Source organism: Rhinopithecus roxellana, chromosome 21 (genome assembly GCF_007565055.1).
Source record: "Rhinopithecus roxellana isolate Shanxi Qingling chromosome 21, ASM756505v1, whole genome shotgun sequence".
NCBI classification, from domain to species: domain Eukaryota; kingdom Metazoa; phylum Chordata; class Mammalia; order Primates; family Cercopithecidae; genus Rhinopithecus; species Rhinopithecus roxellana.
Genome location: NC_044569.1, coordinates 31,874,616 through 31,897,074, shown reverse-complemented (window position 1 = coordinate 31,897,074; position 22,459 = coordinate 31,874,616).

The window sequence follows — 22,459 nt, the reverse complement described above, 5'->3', positions numbered from 1 at the left end:
TCTTGTTATATGCTATTTCATCTGCCTTGAGGAACTTCCAGATTTTTCAAGTGTTACTGTCTAAATCCTAACCATTTTCTTTAAGGCTAAAGTACAAATATTTCATGAAGTCTTTCTTCAGTTCATGGGAAGAAGGTCCTTCTATTCTTCTATCCTCCTCGCATTACTAGTACTTCTGTTACTGTACATATTATCTTTTAAATTTGTTGCATTTTTTTTTATTTATTCATTAGTCTAAAGACCTCATTGAAGGCTCAGATGGTATTTTATTTTTGTTTGTCTTCCCTGAATCATCTATCAGAGAACCAGACACCAATGCGGTATTAAAAGCACATGGCCATACTGCCCAAGGTAATTTATAGATTCAATGCCATCCCCATCAAGCTACCAATGAGTTTCTTCACAGAATTGGAAAAAACTACTTTAAAGTTCATATGGAACCAAAAAAGAGCCCGCATTGCCAATGTGTCTGGAATTGGTGGGTTCTTGGTCTCACTGACTTCAAGAATTAAGCCGCAGACCCTCGCAGTGCTTAAAGATGGTGTGTCTGGAGTTTGTTCCTTCTGATGTTTGGACATGTCGGGAGTTTCTTCCTTCTGGTGGGTTCGTGGTCTCGGTGGCTTCAGGAGTGAAGCTGTAGACCTTTGCAGTGAGTGTTACAGCTCTTAAAGGTGGTGTGGACCCAAAGAGTGAGCAGCTGCAAGATTTATTGCAAAAAGCGAAAGAACTAAGCTTCCACACTCTAAAATGGAACCCCAGCGGGCTGCTGGCTGGCTCTGGCAGCCTGCGTTTATTCCTCTATCTGACCCCACCCACATCCTGCTGATTGGTCCATTTTACAGAGATCTGATTCGTCAGTTTTACAGAGAGCCGACTGGTCCATTTTACAGACAGCAAATTGGTTCGTTTTGACAGGGTGCAGATTGGTGCCTTTACAATCCCTGAGCTAGACACAGAATGCTGATTGGTGCATTTACAATCCTCTAGCTGGACATAAAAGTTCTCCAAGTCCCCACTAGATTCAGGAGCCCAGCTGGCTCCACCTAGTGGATCCCACACCCGGGCTGCAGGCGGAGCTGCCTGCCAGCCCGGTGCGGTGCCCCCATACTCCTCCGCTCTCGGGCGGTTAATGTGACTGGGCGCCATGGCGCAGGGAGCAGCACTCATTGGGGAGGCTGAGGCCAAGCAGGAGCCCTTGGCGGAGGAGGGAGGCTTGAGCATGGCAGGCTGCAGGTCCCAAGCCCTGCCCTGGTGGGAGGTAGCTGAGGCCCAGTGAGAATTCGAGCGCAGCACTGGTGGGCCAGCACTGCTGGGGGACCCAGTGCACCCTCTGCAACTGCTGGCCCGCGTGCAAAGCTCCTCACTGCCTGGGGCCGGAGGAGCCAGCTGGCCACTCTGAGTGCAGGGACTGCGGAGCCTACGCCCACCCAGAAGTTGTACTGGCCAGTGAGCACCACACACAGCCCTGGTTCCCGCCTGCGCCTCTCGCTCCACACCTCCCCGCAAGCAGAAGGAGCGGGCTCCGGCCACGGCCAGCCCAGAGGGGGCTCCCATAGTGCGGTGGTAGGCTGAAGGGCTCCTCAAGCATAGCCAGAGTGGACACCAAGGCCGAGGAGGTGCCAAGAGCAAGGGCTGCTAGCATGTTGTCACCTCTCACCAAGACAATCCTAAGCCAAAACAACAAAGCTGGAGGCATCATGCTACCTGACTTCAAACTATACTACAAGGCTACAGCAACCAAAACAGCATGGTACTGGTACCAAAACAGAGACATAGACCAATGGAACAAAATAGAGCCCTTGGAAATAATACCACACATCTACAACCATCTGATCTTTCACCAACCTGACAAAAAACAACAAATGGGGAAAGGATTCCCTATTTAATAAATGGTGCTGGGAAAACTGGCTAGCCATATGTAGAAAGCTGAAACTGGATCCCTTCCTTCTACCTCATTTAAAAATTAATTCAAGATGTATTAGAGACTTAAATGTTAGACCTAAAACCATAAAAACCCTAGAAGAAAACCTAGGTAATACCATTCAGGCCATAGACGTGGGCAAGGACTTCATGACTAAAACACCAAAAGCAATGGCAACAAAAGCCAGAATTGACAAATGGGATTTAATTAAACTAAAGAGCTTCTGCACAGCAAAAGAAACTACCATCAGAGTGAACAGGCAGCCTACAGAATGGGAGAGAGTTTTTACAATCTACCCATCTAACAAAGGGCTAATATCCAGAATCTACAAAGAGCTTAAACAAATTTACAAGAAAAAATCAAACAACCCCATCAAAAAGTGGGCAAAGTATATGAACAGACACTTCTCAAAAGAAGACGTTTATGCAGCCAACAGACACATGAAAAAATGCTCATCATCACTCACCATCAGAGAAATGCAAATCAAAACCACAAGGAGATACCATCTCCATAGAATGGTGAGCATTAAAAAGTCAGGAAACAACAGGTGCTGGAGAGGATGTGGAGAAATAGGAATGCTTTTACACTGCTGGCAGGACTGTAAACTAGTTCAACCATTGTGGAGGACAGTGTGGTGATTCCTCAAGGATTTAGAATTAGAAATACCATTTGACCCAGCCATCCCATTACTGGGCATATACCCAAAGGATTATAAGTCATGCTGCTATAAAGACGCATGCACATGTATGTTTATTGCGGCACTATTCACAGTAACAAAGACTTGGAACCAACCCAAATGTCCATCAATGATAGACTGGATTAAGAAAATGTGGCACATATCCACCATGGAATACTATGCAGCCATAAAAAAGGATGACTTCATGTCCTTTGTAGGGACATGGATGCAGCTGGAAACCATCATTCTCAGCAAGCTATCACAAGGACAGAAAACCAAGCACCGCGTGTTCTCACTCATAGGTGGGAACTGAACAATGAGAACACCTGGACACAGAATGGGGAACACGACACACTGGGGCTTGTCGTGAGGTGGGTGGAAGGGGGAGGGATAGCATAACAAGATATACCTAATGTAAATGACGAGTTAACAGGTGCCTCACTCCAACACGGCACATGTATACATATGTAACAAACCTGCACATTGTGCACACATACCCTAGAACTTAAAGTATAATAAAAAAAGAAAAAAAAGAAAATAACGAAAAAAAGCACATTCTAAATTCCATATTGTTTCTAGACTGTCTTGAAGAAAGTATATGAGAAGCAAAGCCATTCTTCCCAATTACTAGCCCAAGTACAAATGACAGAGATAATCCTTTTGGTTTACCTTTTTATTCTTGGCTTTCTGTTTAAATATCCACTTGTCATTACAATTTGTGCCTAAATCAGTTACCAAAAGGTGAGCTGTTTTCCTCAAAATTTAGTAACAACAGCAACAACAACAATAGAACCATGAAAGTAATTCAAGAATTATGGGTTGTCTTTGTGGCTACATCTAGCATTAACATTTTTTTATGATGAGTTAATAATTGACACATTATTTTAAGAGAATTTTTAAGAATAAACCAATACATGAGATACTATAAAGCCCCATGCTTTTCACACAATTTGAAACTGTGTCTTGTTCTAAGATCAAATGAACCCAACCTATATATGCTAAACAAATGTGAGCAACATAGATCTGCCAAAAGCTTGGTAATAATACATCCTCTTCTCTCCTTATTACTTTACAATAAAATAAAAATAAAGAGAAGATGCTCAAATACAAACAAAATTCAAAGTTTATTTTATGGAGTGGATCGGTAGTTTACTGATCTTGGTATATTCATTATATATTCATTGTATTGCCATAGTGTTTCTCAGAAAAATATTATTGTAATCCTCCTGCTACATACAAATGCAAATATAGCTCTCCTGATTATCATGAAAGTATGTATCACAGTCATGGTAATTAATATTCTATTGTACTTCACCAGAGTAAATTTTATGCTGTTAAATATTAGCAGATAGTCTATATTTTATTTAATCATTTATATTAATATTATATTTATATTAATAATAACATTGTTAAGGCTGGGCCTGTGTTATTAATTGTTGTTTCAAAATTCATATGCTTTTGTGTGCATTTATATCTTTTTTTTTTTTTTGTGAATATCACATTTATTTTTTCATGTCATGGGCTGTCCATGTTTTCAGGTTGGTTTTGCTTTAACGGTTTTTCTAACAGTATTTTCATGATGAAAAAAAAAATAAAGTTAGTTATTCAACATTTAATAGTTTAAGTATTAAATGCCTAAATTTTGAAGTTTCATGGGAGATGAGTTCCACTTCTTTCTGTTAGCCCTATCAGTATTTATTTTCCTTGGCTTTTAAAAGTCTCCTTTTCCCGTTTCCTCTACAGTATTTTTCACTCCATTTTATAGTCGTCCTTCCTAAATGTGTGGTTAATTTATAATATATCTTAAAATTTCTTTCTCTTTTCTCGTAATTCTTTTTTTTTCTATTTTCTCAGGTCTTCTTTCTATAACTCTGTAGACTACCTTTATGAGTTTTCTGATTTATTTACTCTCATTCTTTTTTTGAGTTTTTGTGATTTGGGGGCCTTGGTGCTTGAATACATATTCTACTTACTTTGAGGACAGTGCTGTGGTAGAGGCTGTTGTTAAGAATCCAAGGGGCACCTTCATCATTTGAGTTTTTGGTAGAAGGGGAGAAAAGCTAAATGTCCATTTCTTTGTTCTCTGTCACACTTCTTTTTTTTTTTTTTTTTTTTTTTATTATACTTTAAGTTCTAGGGTACATGTGCATAACGTGCAGGTTTGTTACATATGTATACTTATGCCATGTTGGTGTGCTGCACCCATCAACTCGGCAGCACCCATCAATTCATCATTTATATCATGTATAACTCCCCAATGCAATCCCTCCCTCCTCCCCCCTCCCCCCTCCCCATGATAGGCCCCAGTGCGTGATGTTCCCCTTCCCGAGTCCAAGTGATCTCATTGTTCAGTTCCCACCTATGAGTGAGAACATGCGGTGTTTGGTTTTCTCTTCTTGTGATAGTTTGCTAAGAATGATGGTTTCCAGCTGCATCCATGTCCCTACAAAGGACGCAAACTCATCCTTTTTTATGGCTGCATAGTATTCCATGGTGTATATGTGCCACATTTTCTTAATCCAGCAAGGATCTAGAACTAGATGTACCATATGACCCAGCCATCCCACTACTGGGTATATACCCAAAGGATTATAAATTATTCTACTACAAAGACACATGTACACGTATGTTTACTGCGGCACTATTCACAATAGCAAAGACTTGGAATCAACCCAAATGCCCATCTGTGTGCATTTATATCTTAATGTACCAAATAATACAGATATCTGCAATGATTTACAAAAAATGAACATACAGCAGTAATAGCAAGGTTGGTTAGATAATCTCACATAAAATTGACTCTTCTTTCAGAAATTATTCAAATATTTATTATTGAGCATCTTATTAAGACCAGCACTTTCCTAAGGTGTGTAAGAAAAAGAATGCTTATAATATAAAGATCTTCAAATTTCTATGTTTTACCTAGTGTCAAGATACAATCAGCAAATGAGAAAGTAAATTATTGTGATTTAAAATAAGGGGACATACTTTTCCCAATAAAACATATAATATTTTATGTAGATATTATCATTGCCATAGCATTGGAAAAGATTTGTAGAAAGTGCATATTAAGGGAAAAATAGATGGCAAAAATGACAAGAAGCTAGAGTCTAACTGTATACAACTTTTTTTTTATTTTATAGGGAATTACCAACAATTTGTGTGTTCTTTTATTTAGTATCCAGAGGCTCTGAGAGATGTATTCTTCTTCTTACAAAACTGTCTGAAGTTTTGCTTGACACTCCCTATACTTTCTCTTAGGGAAAAAGGAAGAGCCTCATATTCTTACATAGAATAACAAATTAGGATGGCTTAGCCCATTGGAACTGCTACACTATAACAAACAAAACTGAACATAAGATTTTCACTCCCACAAGAAGAACTGAAGGCAGTGAGGAAAGGTATTCCCATATGGCTTGTTACAGGATGTTTCCGTCCAGTACATTAATGATTTTACAAGTTGAGAAAACATATTGACAACTAACTCTACCAAGCATAGTGCACCAGTCTGATGGAAATATTTTGGTATATGGGAACAAGTGCAAATTATTACATATTACGAATCCCAATCCTGAACCTGGTTGTAGAACTCTTAAAGGATATACAATAATTCCTATATTTGTCCTTTACCATGCGGAGAGAGAACATAGTTGTGTCTCCAAAAAGGTATTGCTTGTGTTTATGTTACAAACCAAATTGGTGAATATGTGTTTGCAAGTAATTTAATCTCTCACACATTTTAACAAATTATTTATTTTCTAGTATTAGGAAATATATTAACTTTCCTTAGCTACAGTATGAATTTCCTAGGGCTGCTTTAGATAAAACACCATAAATTTAGTGGCTTAAAAGAACGGAAGTCTATTATCTTCTCATTATGGAACCTGGAATCTGAAATCAAGTTTTCAGAAGGGCAGTAATCCCTATAAGGTTTCTAGGGGAGAATCTCTTTCTGTCCTTTTTGGCTTCTGGGGCTGCTGATTTCCTTGGCTTGTGGCCACATCACTCCAGTTTCTGGCCTTGTCTATACCTCACCTTCTCCTCTGTAGTTCAAATCTCCTTCAGTCTCACTTGTCCTTAGATTTAGAGCCCATTTGGATCACCAAGGATATGGGTCTCCTCTCAAAATTCCTAATTTAATCACATATTTTGCCAAATAGAGTAATATTCACAGGTTCTGGGGATTAGGATGTGAACACATATTTTGGGGGCCACCATCTGTAAATGTTACTTTTTACTCAACAAATACAGCACAGCATGTGAATATGCACAGTTTTTGTAAAAATGTTTTCTTTTCTCTTAAAGAAGTTTTAAGGAAAGTTAATGACAAATTAAATATAAACAAGAAAGCAAACCAAAACTTTTCATGGGATTTTACTGAACTAGAACAATATCCTCAAAATCGTCTAAAGCGGAAAATGTGTGGATCTTTTGTCCTTGTCTCTGCAGCAGTGGAGTTTCTGTTTCGTTACAATATTGATTTACTTAAAAGGAAAAGATGGAAGCGATCTCTCCTATTTTGCCCCCCTCTTTCTTCTAGGTGACAGGTATAAATCCTTTGGCTGATTTTTTTTTCCTTTTCAGCAGAAATATATCTCAAAGAAAAAAGTTATCAAGATTGGTGTCATCATGGTGGCATTAATATGTATTCCAGACTGCCGCAAGGGTCTACTAGGGCACGGTTAATGTGCTCACACCTCATTGCAGTACAAGTGAGTTTTGGAATTTAAATATTAATCTTCCTCTAAGCATATACATTAAGATGTCTTTAGAAACGGATTTGCCTGTTCTGACAGTCTATCTGTAGAATGTGAAGCTTTCTAGCTCTTCTTGAATTGCTTTAATAATTTTCTATTAGTAAACACCCATAGGATATGGCTGCACTTCTCAGAAGTCTCAAAACATACATTTTTCAGTTTGGAAATAAACAAGATGACATTCTCAGGGTATATAGTGAGAAGGCTATAATTATAGACAGATCTCTTTTCCGAAATTAGAAATTTTCTGAGGTCCTTCTCAGCTGTTTCAAGTTATTATAGATTATTTAATGCAGTGACTCTCTAAGAGGGTAGTAAAGTAAAGCAAACTTTGAGAATGAATATAAACTGAGTATTCAAAAAGACAATACATGTTTTCTGCTGTTTACAAGTAAGCTTGAAAACACAGTGTAAGAATTTGAATCACTTTCTAACTGCGAAACACTTTCCCAGTGTAACTTATGTGTATTTGAATATCAATATAGAAGGACTTATTTTAATGCATTATCTATGTTACATACATTGTGCCTAAAAAATCTATTTCTTATTTGAACATCTCTTTTGAAAAGATTTTTAAAATATCTTCCACCTTGTAATCCCAGCGCTTTGGGAGACTGAGGCGGATGGATCTGAAGGTCACGAGTTCAAGACCAGTCTGGCCAATATGGTGAAGCCCTGCCTCTACTAAAAATACAAACAAACAAACAAACAAACAGAAAACATTAGCTGAGCATAGTAGTGGGTACCTGGAGTCCTGGCTACTCAAGAGACTGAGGCAGAAGAATCACTTGAACCTGGGAGGCAAAGGTTGCAGTCAGCCGAGATTGCGCCACTGCACTCCAGCTCGGGTAACAGAGCAAGCGAGACTCCGTCTCAAAAAAAAAAAAAAAAAAAAAAAAAACAAAAAAAGCTTCCACTTAATCAGACTTGATAATTGATTATCAGTTGTTCAGTCACTACTCACAAAACTGGTGTGTTTGCCATGATGCAACATCTACTTACTCTCAGACTACATTGATAAGTGTGTGTGTATATATATATATACACATTTATTGTCAGTATCATCATCACACTCATCAAAAGACACAGGGCCTAGTTTTTGGTGGTACAATAGGGCGATGATGGTTATCAACAATTTGTTGTATATTTCAAAATAACTAGATGAGTCGAATTGGAATGCTGCAATATGAAGAAATAATAAATATTTAAAATGATGGATATCCTAATCACTTACTTTGATCATTACACATTGTAAGCTTGTATCAAAATATCACATGTACCCTATAAATAGGTACAACTATTATGTATCCATAAAATAAAAAATGAACAAATATTAAAAATGTTATAGGCTCTGATGAAACACTGAAGAAAATGCTAGACACATAATACATGTCAAAAGAAAAGGAACCATTTCATTATTTTTCGGTACCTTGATTCATTTTGATATATGAAGAAAGCCAATACACCTTTTTATAAAAATGTATTTACCTCTAAAATATGAGCATTTTTGCAGTAAAGAAGGAATGCAATAAAGACAGATTTTTTTGAGTTTCCAAACATTTTTTATTATATCACAATATTCTCTCAAACTCCAAATGATTCTGCTATTAAAAATAGGGAAATTTACATATAGGAAAATTAAAAGTAGTGCATTCCAACAGTATACTAGCTGTTCACTTTTGTGCTTTTTTAAGTTCCATGAATAAAAGACTTTCCTGGTGCATGGTCCTGAACGTATTTCTCAACATTATATTCCAATATACATGTGTTACTTTTGATATTGAGGATTTGAATCTCCTTGGAATCGTTGACAATGAAGGGATGAGAAGTAATTATGGTTTTATTAAATATAGATTGTGTAGTATAGCAGCATTAGTAATAAAATGTTTAAATCTTTTCTCACTGATATGTTATCCTACTACTATCACTTCAATCACAATGAAGATCTCTTTCAGCTCGACATTCTATTCATTGCATGTTGACATTTGGGCCAACGCTATGCTGTTTGGTTAGTGTAGCTTTATTACTCCTTGATTCTTAGTGTTTTTAGATCAATATTTTATCAACTGTTGCTTTTCCTCAGTTTTGTTTTCTGTTTAGCTCTTTTTTACTACTTATCCTTCCAGAATAATTTTAAACAAACTTCAAAAGATCTATGGAAATCCCTATGGGGTTGTGGCTGACATGACATTCATTTACACGCAGGTTTGAAAAGAAGGCCCTTATGTAGTTACTCTATGCATTAAATCTGCATCGATATGCAGTTTTTAATGTATTTTAATAAAGTGACATTCTTATTTTTTCTAAATATTATGCATATTTTATTAAATGTTTGTGTACTTTCTAGGTTTTGTTTGTTTCTACTAAAATTGGTATTTTGATTTCATTACAATGATTGTCTTCTGTGTATATTATATGCAGGAACCTGCTGAATCTATTAATAGTATTCCGTTTGTTGGCTGGGGAAAACACCAATAAAGAAGAATAATTAAAATTGTAAACATTTGTACAGAAAGTGTGAAAATAGAAAATAAGTAAGCAAATTAAAAATTTAACAACAAAAATGAGTATGGTAAAACAGGTATAAAATATATAAACCTTAGCCAGAGTCTCCAAGAAATAAAAGAAAGAAAAAGAGAGAAGAGACAGTTTACTAAAGTTAGAAAAAACCAGAGTATATATCTCTACCCGTTCTCCAGAAATTAAAATGATGAGAGAATTATGTGCAAATGTATGTCAAGAAATAATATAACAGATTATGCAATTTGTCAAAACTGACTCAAGAAGAAATAGAACACCTGAGTAGAAAAGTATTGAGTGAAATAAATTGAATAAAAGAAAAAAGTAATAAATTGGACTTTATTGAAATTATACTATACCCTCCTTAAAAAATCTACTCTAGGAATGTTACATTTGTCCCCACAAAAATATCTGTATAAAAAGGATCACAACCAGCCTGACCAACATGGCAAAACCCCATCTCTACTAAAAATACAAAAATTAGCCGGGTGTGCTGGCAGACGCCTGTAATCCCAGCTACTCGGAAGGCTGAGGCAGGAGATTCACTTGAACCTGGGAGGTGGAGGTTGCATTGAGCCAAGATCGCGCCATTGCACTACAGCCTGGGTGACAGAGCGAGACTCTATTTAAAAAAAAAAAAAATCATAGCAGCTTTATATCTAATATGCTCAAACTAGAATAAGGCCAAATTCCATCTACAAGTGAATGGATAAACAAAAGATGGTATAGCCAGATAACAGAATTCTATTCAGCTGAAAGTGGGAACAAACTATTGATACATTATGTGGATGAACCTCAAAGCCTTTACTCTAAATTAAGTAACAGAAGGCCAACACAAAAGACTACATATTGTACAATTCAATTTAAATGGAATCTCAAGAGAAGACAAATTCAGAGATACAGAAAGCCAGTCATCAACTGTCTAATCATGAAGCCGAAAGGAGAAATTACCCATAAATGCAAATGAAAGCAGCTTTGGCAGTGATGGAAATATTTTAAAACAAAATTGTTGTGGTGGTTGCACAACTCTACATTTGCTAAAAATCTTTGAATTTTATACTTACAATGGGTGAATGTTATTTCATGTAAAATATCACTCAACAAAGCTGTTTTTAAAAAGCAACAAACTCAACGTTACTACCATTTTCTCCAAGGCCCATCTCCCATCATTTTAAATAAAATACATTAGTTTTAAACATAAGTTTGAACATTAAAATGTTGGTGTTACTCATTTTGAATCAGGAAATATTTTTCATTTATTAGTAAATATAATAATTTTTCAAGTAAAAGTATTTCAACTGCAGACAAGTGATTCTTTGGTTTAAATCCAGTTATTTTATTTACTCACATATCTTATATTCTCTGTGATACTATGAGTTTTTCTTTGGAAAGGGAAAATATTAAAGTCCCAACATGCCTTAGAGCTGTAATTACTATATGGGTCATTTTATCCATCCTTTTTCTTTTCAGATAAAAATCCCTTTAGAAACGTGTGTGTTGCAATTTTGCTAGTAACTTGAAATGTCATCAGTATGTAATAATATTCTTCAGGAGATATCATATGCTATTTTGGGCAGTGCTGTCAATCAAATCTGAAAGCTTTAGGAACTTTTTTACTTATTTTGGTTTTAATCTCCCAACGTTTCACTTTTTCATTTATTAAGCAAGTAAGGAAAATTTATTTTTATTTTATACTAATCTTAAATTTTATTATGGCTTATAAGAGAAATGAATTTGCCTTAACCTAGAAAATTATATTGATAAATATTATACTAGAATCATAAGGCACTACTTTATGGCATCTAGAATTGTAATAAAATTGTGCTTCTTGAATTTTCATTGTACTGTAGAAAGGCCTTTTGAATTAAAAATTATTTTACTATATCATGCAATCTTTTAAATTAAAAATTGTGATAGATACATACATTTCTAAGTATATAATATTTTCTTAGACTTTTAAGTAAAACTACCAGGAGGCAAAAAATGAAAATAAAAGTTACATATACATTTTTAAATGAGTTTCTTAATAAAATTATTTGATATACTTAGGATAAAAATAACTGTAAGAAAATTTTATGGACATAAACAGAATCAAATATAACATGGTTAGGAATGGGCAAGTGATAAGGTGCTCTTATTAGGTATAATTTTTTTAGCAATTTTATAGAAGATTATTACTTTGTCACTGCTTTTAAGAGTTATATTCATTTTTAAAGTGTATTTTAAACTCCCTTAAAATGTGCATTTTAATTCTTTCATCAAAGTGGTTTACATGAACAGTTCTGGCTTAAAATGAGCATAGCAGATAGAAGTAAATGTAGTGGTAGAAATTATGGCAGATTTAGCATTAGATGACATTTAAAATGTTGACTTTTCCCTGTAGTATGTCATGATTTGGGGAAAGTTATTTAAATAGCTTTCCTCTTTGAACTATTACAGGCAGTGTAGATTGAAGGCATTTGTTGTGAGGTTGTTGTGGGAATTTGATGATATTATGTGTTTAACTGTGGTTTTTTAAGTATTATTTCAAATAAAGATTGTTACTTAGTTTATATCCTAATTGAGTATGTCTGTCTCTTCACTATATACAACTGTCTTATCCACTTGTGACATTTTTTGAAAATTATAAATGACCTTTTTGACAAGTGAAAAACAAGTGCTATGGTTTGGCTGAATCCCCACCCAAATCCCATGTGGAATTGTAATCCCCAGTGCTGTGGGAGGGACCCAGTGGGAGGTGATTGGATCTTGGAGGAAGACTTCCCCCTTGCGGTTCTCATGTTACTGAGTGAGTTTTCAGGAGATATGGTTGTTTAAAAGTCTTAGCACTTCCTCTTTCCCTCTCTCTCCTACTCCACTATGGTAGGACATACTTCCTTCCCCTTCTCCTCCCACCATGATTGTAAGTTTTGCGAGGCCTCCAAGCCATGCTTCCTGTACATCTTGCAGAACTGTGAGTCAATTAAGTCTCTTTTCTTCATAAATCACCCAGGTTCAGGTAGCTCAGTGTGAGAACGGACTAAAACAGCAAGACTATGTGAAACCTTGGGTCCATATACTGTCCTACGTGCTTCCTCATTCTCTCAAAGAGGCAGGTTGGGAATAACAAATGGAACTTGAAAACAGGAGAGCAGAATCAGCAGCTGTGTACTTACTAGCTACATGCTGTTAGGAGAAGCCTTTCACCCTCACTTCGTCAGGATAAAGTGCAGAGTTTGGACAAAGTGACCTCCAAGATATCAGCAAGCTTATCATGTTACCTTCATATCATCTTCTCCCAGTTCTGTAAGGAGTGATAGGAAGTGTCAGGGAAGAGGTTTCCTTTAAAATGAAGTTATGGCAGTATTATGAGCCATCTGAAGTATTCTCCACAGGTCCCACATTAGGCCAAAGTTCATTTTACAGTGTCTAAGTGTGCTTTTTAAAAACATTTCAAATATCCTTTTGTCCCCTGAGGATAAGTTAGTACTCTGATGCTTTCAAAAGTAATCAGAAGAATCTTGGTGTCTGGGAAATGATTGTTTTGTCTGTTTTCAATAGAAAGAGGATGCTTCTCAAAGCAATTTGTGTAAAACGATATTTTTCTTTGTTTTTGACTAGGGAAGAAAAAAAGGTTTAGGTCCTTAAACCTCAAAATAAAAAGGAGTCTTCATAATCATTTCAGCATGAGAATCAGCAGGCTGCTGCCCCAGTTCCTGATGTCAAGGAAAATGCTGCACAAAGAGACCTAGATTTCTGCTTCCTCTTTCTCTGATTTTCTGAATTTCCTTGTTCCACCCTTTATGGTGCTTCCCTTTTGTGTTGCTTTCCTTTTAAAGTCTGGGCTGGAGAGGGCAGAAAGTGGGGAAGGCCTCCAAATTTAAATTTTTTCTTTACCTGATGGAATGATTAATGATGAATTTCTCCAATGATGCTAAAGCTTTCGATTCTCTCAGGTCAGACTGCCAGCCTAGTCTACCCCAGCTTCCTTCTGCCAGCTGCCTCTCTTATGGTCCTTTTTGGAGTGCTGACCTAGGAGAGTAGTCAAGAAGGACACACTACAGTGTAATACAGCAGGTGTTGAATCTGGGATATTTTTCAGGTGAGTCAATTATTAATCTCCCTTTGGATGACCTGTTTCTTGGCTCTCAGGCCAGTGTTCAGTCATCCTCAACACATCATTCAGGAAGTGGAAAAGCCAAATGGTCATGAAGGTATGAGATCTGTCAATTACCGTATGAAAGGAAAATCTCAGTATGTTTTCATATCCATGAATCTTATTTCTAATACTTGAGTTTTTTTTTTTTTTTTTTTTTTGAGACAGAGTCTCACGCTGTTGCCCAGGCTGGAGTGCAGTGGCCGGATCTCAGCTCACTGCAAGCTCCACCTCCTGGGTTTATGCCATTCTCCTGCCTCAGCCTCCCGAGTAGCTGGGACTACAGGCGCCCGCCACCTCGCCCGGCTAGTTTTTTGTATTTTTTAGTAGAGACGGGGTTTCACCGTGTTAGCCAAGATGGTCTCGATCTCCTGACCTCGTGATCCGCCCGTCTCGGCCTCCCAAAGTGCTGGGATTACAGGCTTGAGCCACCGCGCCCGGCCAATGCCTATAGATCTTAAAGCATACTAATAAAGTCCTGCCTTTAAAAATCACAATTTAATTTTCCTGACACCTCTGCTTTAATATCTGCATTATGAGATGGATTGTGAGTTTGATTTTGTAAAAATGATCAGTCTGGATTTGTATTAAAGGAAAAATTAGGTAACTTTTTTTCTTATGGTCCATAGCTTATTTCACATATAACTGCCCCCACTTTTTTCTTTATATTTTAATTTACAAGACCATCTTCACAGTCACTCAAGAGCAAAGCTAAAAAGTATGAATTCCAAATCCTGCTTTGCCATAGAATCACTACTTTATCTTGAGCAGCTGATTCAACTTGCTGTGCCTGTATTTCTTTCTATGTAAAAATAGAAGAGGTTGGCCAGGCACAGTGACTCACGCCTGTAATCCTAGCACTTTGGGAGGCCAAGACAGGCAGATCACCTGAAGTCAGGAGTTTGAGACCAGCCTGGCCAAAATGGCGAAACGCTGTCACTACTGAAAATACAAAAATTAACTGGGCCTGGTGGTGCGTGCCTATAATCCCAGCTACTCACGAGGCTGCGGCAGGAGAATCACTTGAATCCAGGAGGCAGAGATTGCAGTGAACCGAGATCATGCCACTGCACTCCAACCTGGGCAACAGAGCAAGACTCTGTCTCAAAATAAATAAATAAATAAATAAGGTAATATGGATGACTACTGCAGATGGTTGCCCTGAGGATTAAATTAGATAATAACATACAGCCCCAGTACAATGCAGTATGTGAAATGACTTTATGATGAGGTTCCTGTATGACCAGGGAGGTCCATGCAGTCAGCTGCCCAGAAGACAAGTGGGTTCAGCTGAGCTCCTCCAATTGTGTTTCTGTCCCAGAACTACTTATCATATTCTAGAGACCACGTTCAGCTCAGTTTGGGGAGGACTCAGTGTACAGTGGCTGCTCTGGAACTACAGCTACCATAAGTTCCCACCCAATACAATCACTTGTTTCTGGATTTTACCTACACACTTCCCTTAGAAGATAAGAATTTTAGTCTTTCACTTTTGATACAACAGGGGGAGAAAATAATGGCTTGAGGTTTGTAGTGGGGACAGATTTACAAGTGGAAGACAAGGACAGTTACATATGACATTGCATCTGCATTTAATTGATTGCAGTGTTTTACTGTATATGCTTAAAGGAATTAGAAGGCAAAAACGTAAAATTTTAAGTTTTACACAATGATTAGGTGTTATTAGTGTCGGCATTATCATCACTATCACCTTCATTCTTTCTCTGTCAGTATTCCCTGTAGCACACCGAAATGAGTCACTCCATTTTCTGAGTGCAATAATACATATTTTGTTTTATGTTATAAACTCCCCTTATTTTATATAGTTACAAAATTATTCATTTTGTTCATTGAAAGGTAAGATTTTAAAGGTCAATGTCCGTGCTGTATCTTTAAAACCCTAGCATCATTATGTGGTTTGTGACACACAGTTAATACTCAGAAGTGTTTAGCAAAAAACAATAAATGTATCTGCCTTTAATCATTTTTGGAAATGTTGGTATGAAGTCACATAATAAATTAATAAACTATAGAAACTGTATTAAATATAAAATAAAATTAAGTCTAATTGACTATAGCTGTTAAATGCATAACATACTTAAGATTAAATGTTTGAAAATAATGTACACGTGAGACTACATGAAGTAGAGATGACCAGTGGGTGAGACAAGAGAGGACAAAACAATGTGACGTGATTAAAAGGCATTTCATGTGCATCGGGCTTAAAGCTGACCTACCTGTGTTCGGAAACTAGGTTTTAGCCTTTGCTCCTCTTGCTCATGGATCTAAACCCTTTCAAAGATCAATGCTTGATTCCTCAAGCATAACCAGAGAAACAACAATTATGAACACAGGCAAGTAAAAGTAGCTCATTAAGCCAATAGTTGTTCTAAGCAATGAAATGATTCTGTTAAAGTTTGTTTCTCTAATAAGATCTTTTTATTTGCAGGGGTCAAGTCCAAGAATTATTTAGTAAATATACTGAACACTGTGACTTTCAAAATACCTTTGCTAAATTAACATCTATTAGCAAAATCTCCTGTGTTTTCAGAGCTGTCTCCAGTGAGAAGTTAGTCATTTAGAGAGAAAAAATGATTTGAACTGAATGCAGCAACACAAAGGTGTTTCTGTTTCCATTTTAAGGCTTTCCAGATAGCACAGATCCACGGGCACTTCATTTAATTTACAGAACCCCTGACAGAAAGTATTTCTATAAAAATAGTCTTAATGAAAATCTGAGGAAACTCTGAAGGACTCAATTTTCATCAGTGGAAGACAGAATAAATAAATTTATTTTATAATTTTTTATTGGGAACTGAAGGAAGAGAGAGGATCCACAATTAGAGAAAATACTTGAGCAAGCAGATAATTCTAAACATCCAGTTTTTCAAGGATTCAAAAAATAAACATTTTAAAAGAGAATTCTGGGTTTATTTTCCCCAGCCCAGGGGATATGTTTTATTATTCTTCATTACTCCTTCCCCCTTAAGCCATTGTCACGTCCTATTCTCAATGCCTTGGGGTATAGTTGGATATTACAGATTTATCAATGTTATTAGTTGATTTCATAAGTGAAACATTGTTCTACAGTAAAACAGAAGAATGCTGTGTACATTCATTGAGTATATTTTAGACAAATAGAGTAACAGTTTCATATTTAATAACCTAAAAATAAGTCATGACTCACAAAAATGCTGGGAGGAAAAATAAACTATATTCACAAATTATATAAAGCAACTTTTGTTGTTATTGCTACTATTTTGACTGTCTTTCTCACCACTTGTATTTTCTTATCTGATAAAAAGTCCCAAATCTACTTATGTCTTGCCTCCCTTCCCTTATTGTAAAGGTAAACTGAGGCTGGAGCCAAACCGGGAAGGAAGACACAAGGCAAATGGCAGTGAGAATAGCCTTTATTAGGACTCGCGGGCGAGGTTCTTTGGTCCAAAGGCATGGGCCTAGGAAGTCGCGCTGAGGGAGGAGGGGAGGGGCTTTTTATAGCCCGAGAGGTAGGGAAGCTGGTTGTGCAAACAGGGCCTGGGGGGTCTTGAAACTACTAGGGCAGGAGTTGAGTAAGGGTCATAAGGAAGGGGTCTTTGGAAGCTGTTAACTGAAACTGCTGTTTACGAACTTGTGGAATGCAGGTGAGCTGCAGGTCATGGGGGGTTGTGGTTGCCCAGCTGGAACTCTGACTCATGTAAGTCTGCGGGTGTGTACAAGGGTGAAGGGAGTCTTTAACAAAAGGCCTGCTACACTGGGTAATGCCGCCATGTTCGGTCTAGATTCCTGCCTGACACTTATCTGGACAACTTCTGAGCATATGGGTGATCCATATAAATGATTTACAGGGGCTTTGTTAAGCTGGAAAAGCACAAAAACGTACAATAAACGTGAAAACATAAGCTTTCAAGTGTGGTGGGCTGTAAACATTTTTCCTGAGTTCTCTCTAAGGAACTTTGAAAAAGATTATGCCTTGCTTGCTTATATATTTTAAAGATTATATTATATTTATAGATTATATTCAATCTCTAATTTTGCATCATAATTTTAACTTGTCACAAAAGACTGTAATTTCTGCCATGAATCTTGACATTTAAAAATCAGATTGCCACACAATTCTCCTATATGTTTCCAAAGGTCTATAAATATCATAGTGCCTTGATAGTCACCATGATCCATTTCAGAAATACTTGAGGAAGTTCTGGATTAGTATCAGAAATTTTGAGGTGATGGCAGAGCATCTTAGAGATAGTGGGAATGTGTCTCCCCACCTAAATAATGAATCTTCCTCGTACAACTATTTTGGAACTCTGAAACCTATTGAAGGATTTCAATTTCCATCGAAAGGCTTAGGCTGTACATTTTAGTTAATTTGGGTCCATTTTAGCTGTGGCAGAGAGTTGTGTGTGTGTTCCTGGAGTAGCTTGAATATAGACCGGAGCTCAGTAAGGAACTGAGGTAGGTTAGCTAGTCTTGTCTCTCAGTTTGAAGCAACAATTTCAAAGATACCAAGAAAAAGAATGTTTAAAGAAAACGAAAATATCAATAAAGATCTAGAAAATCTAAAAGAAAGTTAAAAGAATTCTACAGCTGTAAAAGACAATCACTGAAATGAAAAATTCACTAGAAGGATTAAAGGCAGATTTGAATAGGTAGAAACAGGATTCAGAGAGCTTGAAGAAAGGGTAATTAAAATTATGAAGTCTGAGGAACAGAAAGAAAAAGATCAAAGGAAAGAGTACAGAGTCAAGGGACATGTGAAACAGGATCAAGTTAACTGATATTTGCATTTTGGGAGTCCCAGAAAAAATAATATAGAGAGAAAGTAGCAGAGAAATTACTTGAAGAAGTAATAGCCCACAATTTTCTCATTTGATGAAAAATATTAATATGGACATCTAAGAAGCTCAGCTAACTCTGATTGAGAAAGTCAGAGACCTACATTAAACTTAAATTTCAAAAGACACAAATGAAGAAAGAATTTTGAAAGCCACGAGAGAAAAGTTGCTCATCACATAAATCTCAGCAAATTACTCATCAGAAATTCTGGATGCCAGAAGGCAGTAGGCTAATATATTTAAAGTGTTAAAAGAAAAGAAAGTCAACTCAGAATTCTATATCTGGTAAAATGTTTGTTCAAAAGTCAGGAGTAATTAAGATGTTCTCAGACTTTACAAAGCTCAGGGAAGTCATTACCATTAGAACAGACCTGCAGGATATGCTAACAAAAGTCAGTCCTGCAGGTTGTAATGAAAGACACTAGAAAACAAGTCAAAGCTGTTGAAGAAAGAATGATCTCAGTAATGGTAAATAAATGGGCTATTACAAGAACTAGTATTTTTGTTTGAATTATTTGTAATTCTACGTTTCTCTTTTCTACATGGTTTAAGAGTCTAACACATTAAAAAATTGTTAATCTAAAAGTTGTTATTATTCTAACTTTGGTTTTTCTTTATACTTTATTTTCCACATGATTTAAGATACTCATTCATTAAAAGCAATTATTATTTTATGTGTTTGCACACATGATGTATAAACATAATTTTTTAACACAAATAACTGAAAGGGATAGTGGTAGAGATGTATAAGAGCACAGTTTTTCTATGTTATTGAAGTTAAGCTCCTGTGACTTCAAATTAGAGTGTTACATAACTTTAGATTGTTCAGTATAATACCCATGGTAACTACAAAGAAAGGAGTTATTAAATACACAGAAAAGAAAATGAGAAGAGAATTTAAACATTTTAATAGAAAAAAATCAAGCTAAATATAAAAGAAGGCAGTGGTTAAATAAGAGAGGAAAATAAAGCTGTAAGAAGTATCAAAAATAACTATCAAAATGACAGTTGAAAGTCCGTTCTTACTAGAAATTGCACTCAGTGTAAGTGATTAAACTATCCAATAAAATACAAGGGTTGGCAAAATGGATAAAAATAAAACAAGATCCAATATGTGCTGTTTGTAAGAGTCTCACTTTAAGCCAACGACACAAAAAGGTTGAAAGTGAACAGATGGAAAAAGAGACTCCGTGTAAATAGTAACAACGACAACAACAACAAAAGGTAGAGCTGGCTGTGCTAACACCAGCCAAAAAGAATTTAAATGTAAAAACTAAGAGACAGAGAACATCATATGCAATAAAACAGTTCAAGATAGCAAAAAGATGTGATCATTATAAACATTTAGATAAATAATAGACAATAAAAATATATGAAGCAAAAATTAACAGAATTAAAGGTAGATAAAGATATTTCTACAACAATAGTTGGAGACTTTAATGCCTCACTCCCAATAATATATAGAACTGTCAGAGGTAAAATTAATAAGGAAATAGAGTACTTGAACAACACAGGAAAACGTCTGTATCTACCAGACATATACAGACTGACAGACATATACAGAGCATTCTACCCAACAACAGCGTATACATATTCTTCTTAAGTGTGAATGAGACATTCTCTACGTCACAGCATATGTTAGTTCCCAAATTTAAGTTTCAATACATTAAGGAAGATTAATATAACACAAAGGATCTTCTCTGACTATAGTGAATGAATTTAGAAAAAAGGTAGAAAATTAGAAAACACACAAATGCATGGAAATTAAACAACACGCTCTTAAACATCCCATGGATCAAAGAAAAATCTTTGGAGTTTTCCTTGGAACAAGAGGAAATAGAAATAGAAAATACTTAGAGACAAAGGAAAACAAAAATACATCATACCAAACTTATGTTGATTTCACTGATTCAGTGAAATCAGTTTTTTTTTTTTTTAAAGCTATAAATGTTCATGTAAAGCAAAAAAACCACAGCAACAACAGGAAAGATTTCAAATCAGTAACTTCACAACATAAGGAACCAAAAAAGGAAAAAACAAACTGAAACCAAATCTGAGAAAAAGGAAATAATCAAGATTAGAGAAGAGCAAAACAAAATACAGAATATAAAAACAGAAGAAATCAATGAAGCCAAAGCTGATTTTTTGAAAAGATCAAAAATGTTGACAAACCTTAAGACATATATTATTATTAATAATAAAGGGATGATGCTCAAATTACTAAAATAAGAAATAAAAGTAGGCATCCTTATCACTTCTACAGAAATAAAATGATTGTAAGATAATACTGTGAACAATTGCACACTAAGAAGTGGATAATCTAGATGAAAGGAATGGATTCCTAGAAACATGTAACTTACCAGGATTGAATCACGGAAATAGAAAATCTGAATGGTCCCACAGTTAGTAAGGAGATTACATCAGTATTCCAAGATCTCCTTCACGCGCGCGCGCGCGCACGCGCACACACACACACTTCTTCTGCAAAGGAAACAGCTGTGATTGCCCCAAGGGAGATGTAATGTATGCCTATCTAAAAGTGTTAATATTTTATTTCTTTAAATGAAGGACAGTATTAGATTTTACATCTCCAAATAAAATGCAATGATAATCTCTGGGTTTTATAACTTCACTGATGAGTTCTACCAAACATTTCAAGAATAAATAACACTAATGCTTCTCAAAATTTTTCAAACAAATGAAGTGTAGATGAACAGAGGAAAGCATAAAAAAATGGTATATACATACAATGGATAATTATTCACCCTTAAAAAGGAAGGAAATTTTCATACATGTTACAACATAAATGGACCTTGAGGACATTATGCTAAATGAAATAAGCCAGTCACACAAAAAATATACTCTATGATTTTATTTATCTAAGAAACCTAGAGTTATTAAAATCATAGAATGTAGAATGCAGATTAGTAGGTGCTGGAGGGAAGCGGAAATGGGTGTTGTTATTATTTAATGCATGTACAATTTCAGTTTTGCAAGATGAAAATAATTCTTGTGGATGATGGTGGGTGATAGTTGTATAACAATATGAATGTACTTAATATTACTGAGCTACACTTGAAAGTAGTTAAGATGGTTATATGTATTTTGCTACAATAAAAAGTTTGGAGAAGAAAATTACACTGTAGAAAGCAAGACACACACACACACACACACACACACACACACAAACACATTTCTTCTGCAAAAGAAACAGTCTTGATTGTCCCATATAATCTTGGATTTGTGACCATCTAAAATATTCCGATTTTATTTATTCCTGTAAGGGAAGCACACTAGTGGATTTTACATCTCAAAACAAAATGCAAAAGCCAAATACACTTTGCATAGTGAGATTGTGCTCCTTAAGATAAGCTCTCACAGAAAATCATGAGGAATGAACATCAGCACCTGCAAGAAAATACAGAGTACCATAATTATGCTGAAAATTATAGAACACAGTCTAAAAAAACATCATTCTTCATAATTCTAGAAAACATACTTCAGTAAAATGTCAATGTGATTGTTAAAAAGGGTTTTACTGTTTCCCGTATTAGTGTGAATAAATATCTTCAAAAATGTATAGATAGGATGAACATATATATGTGTGTGTAT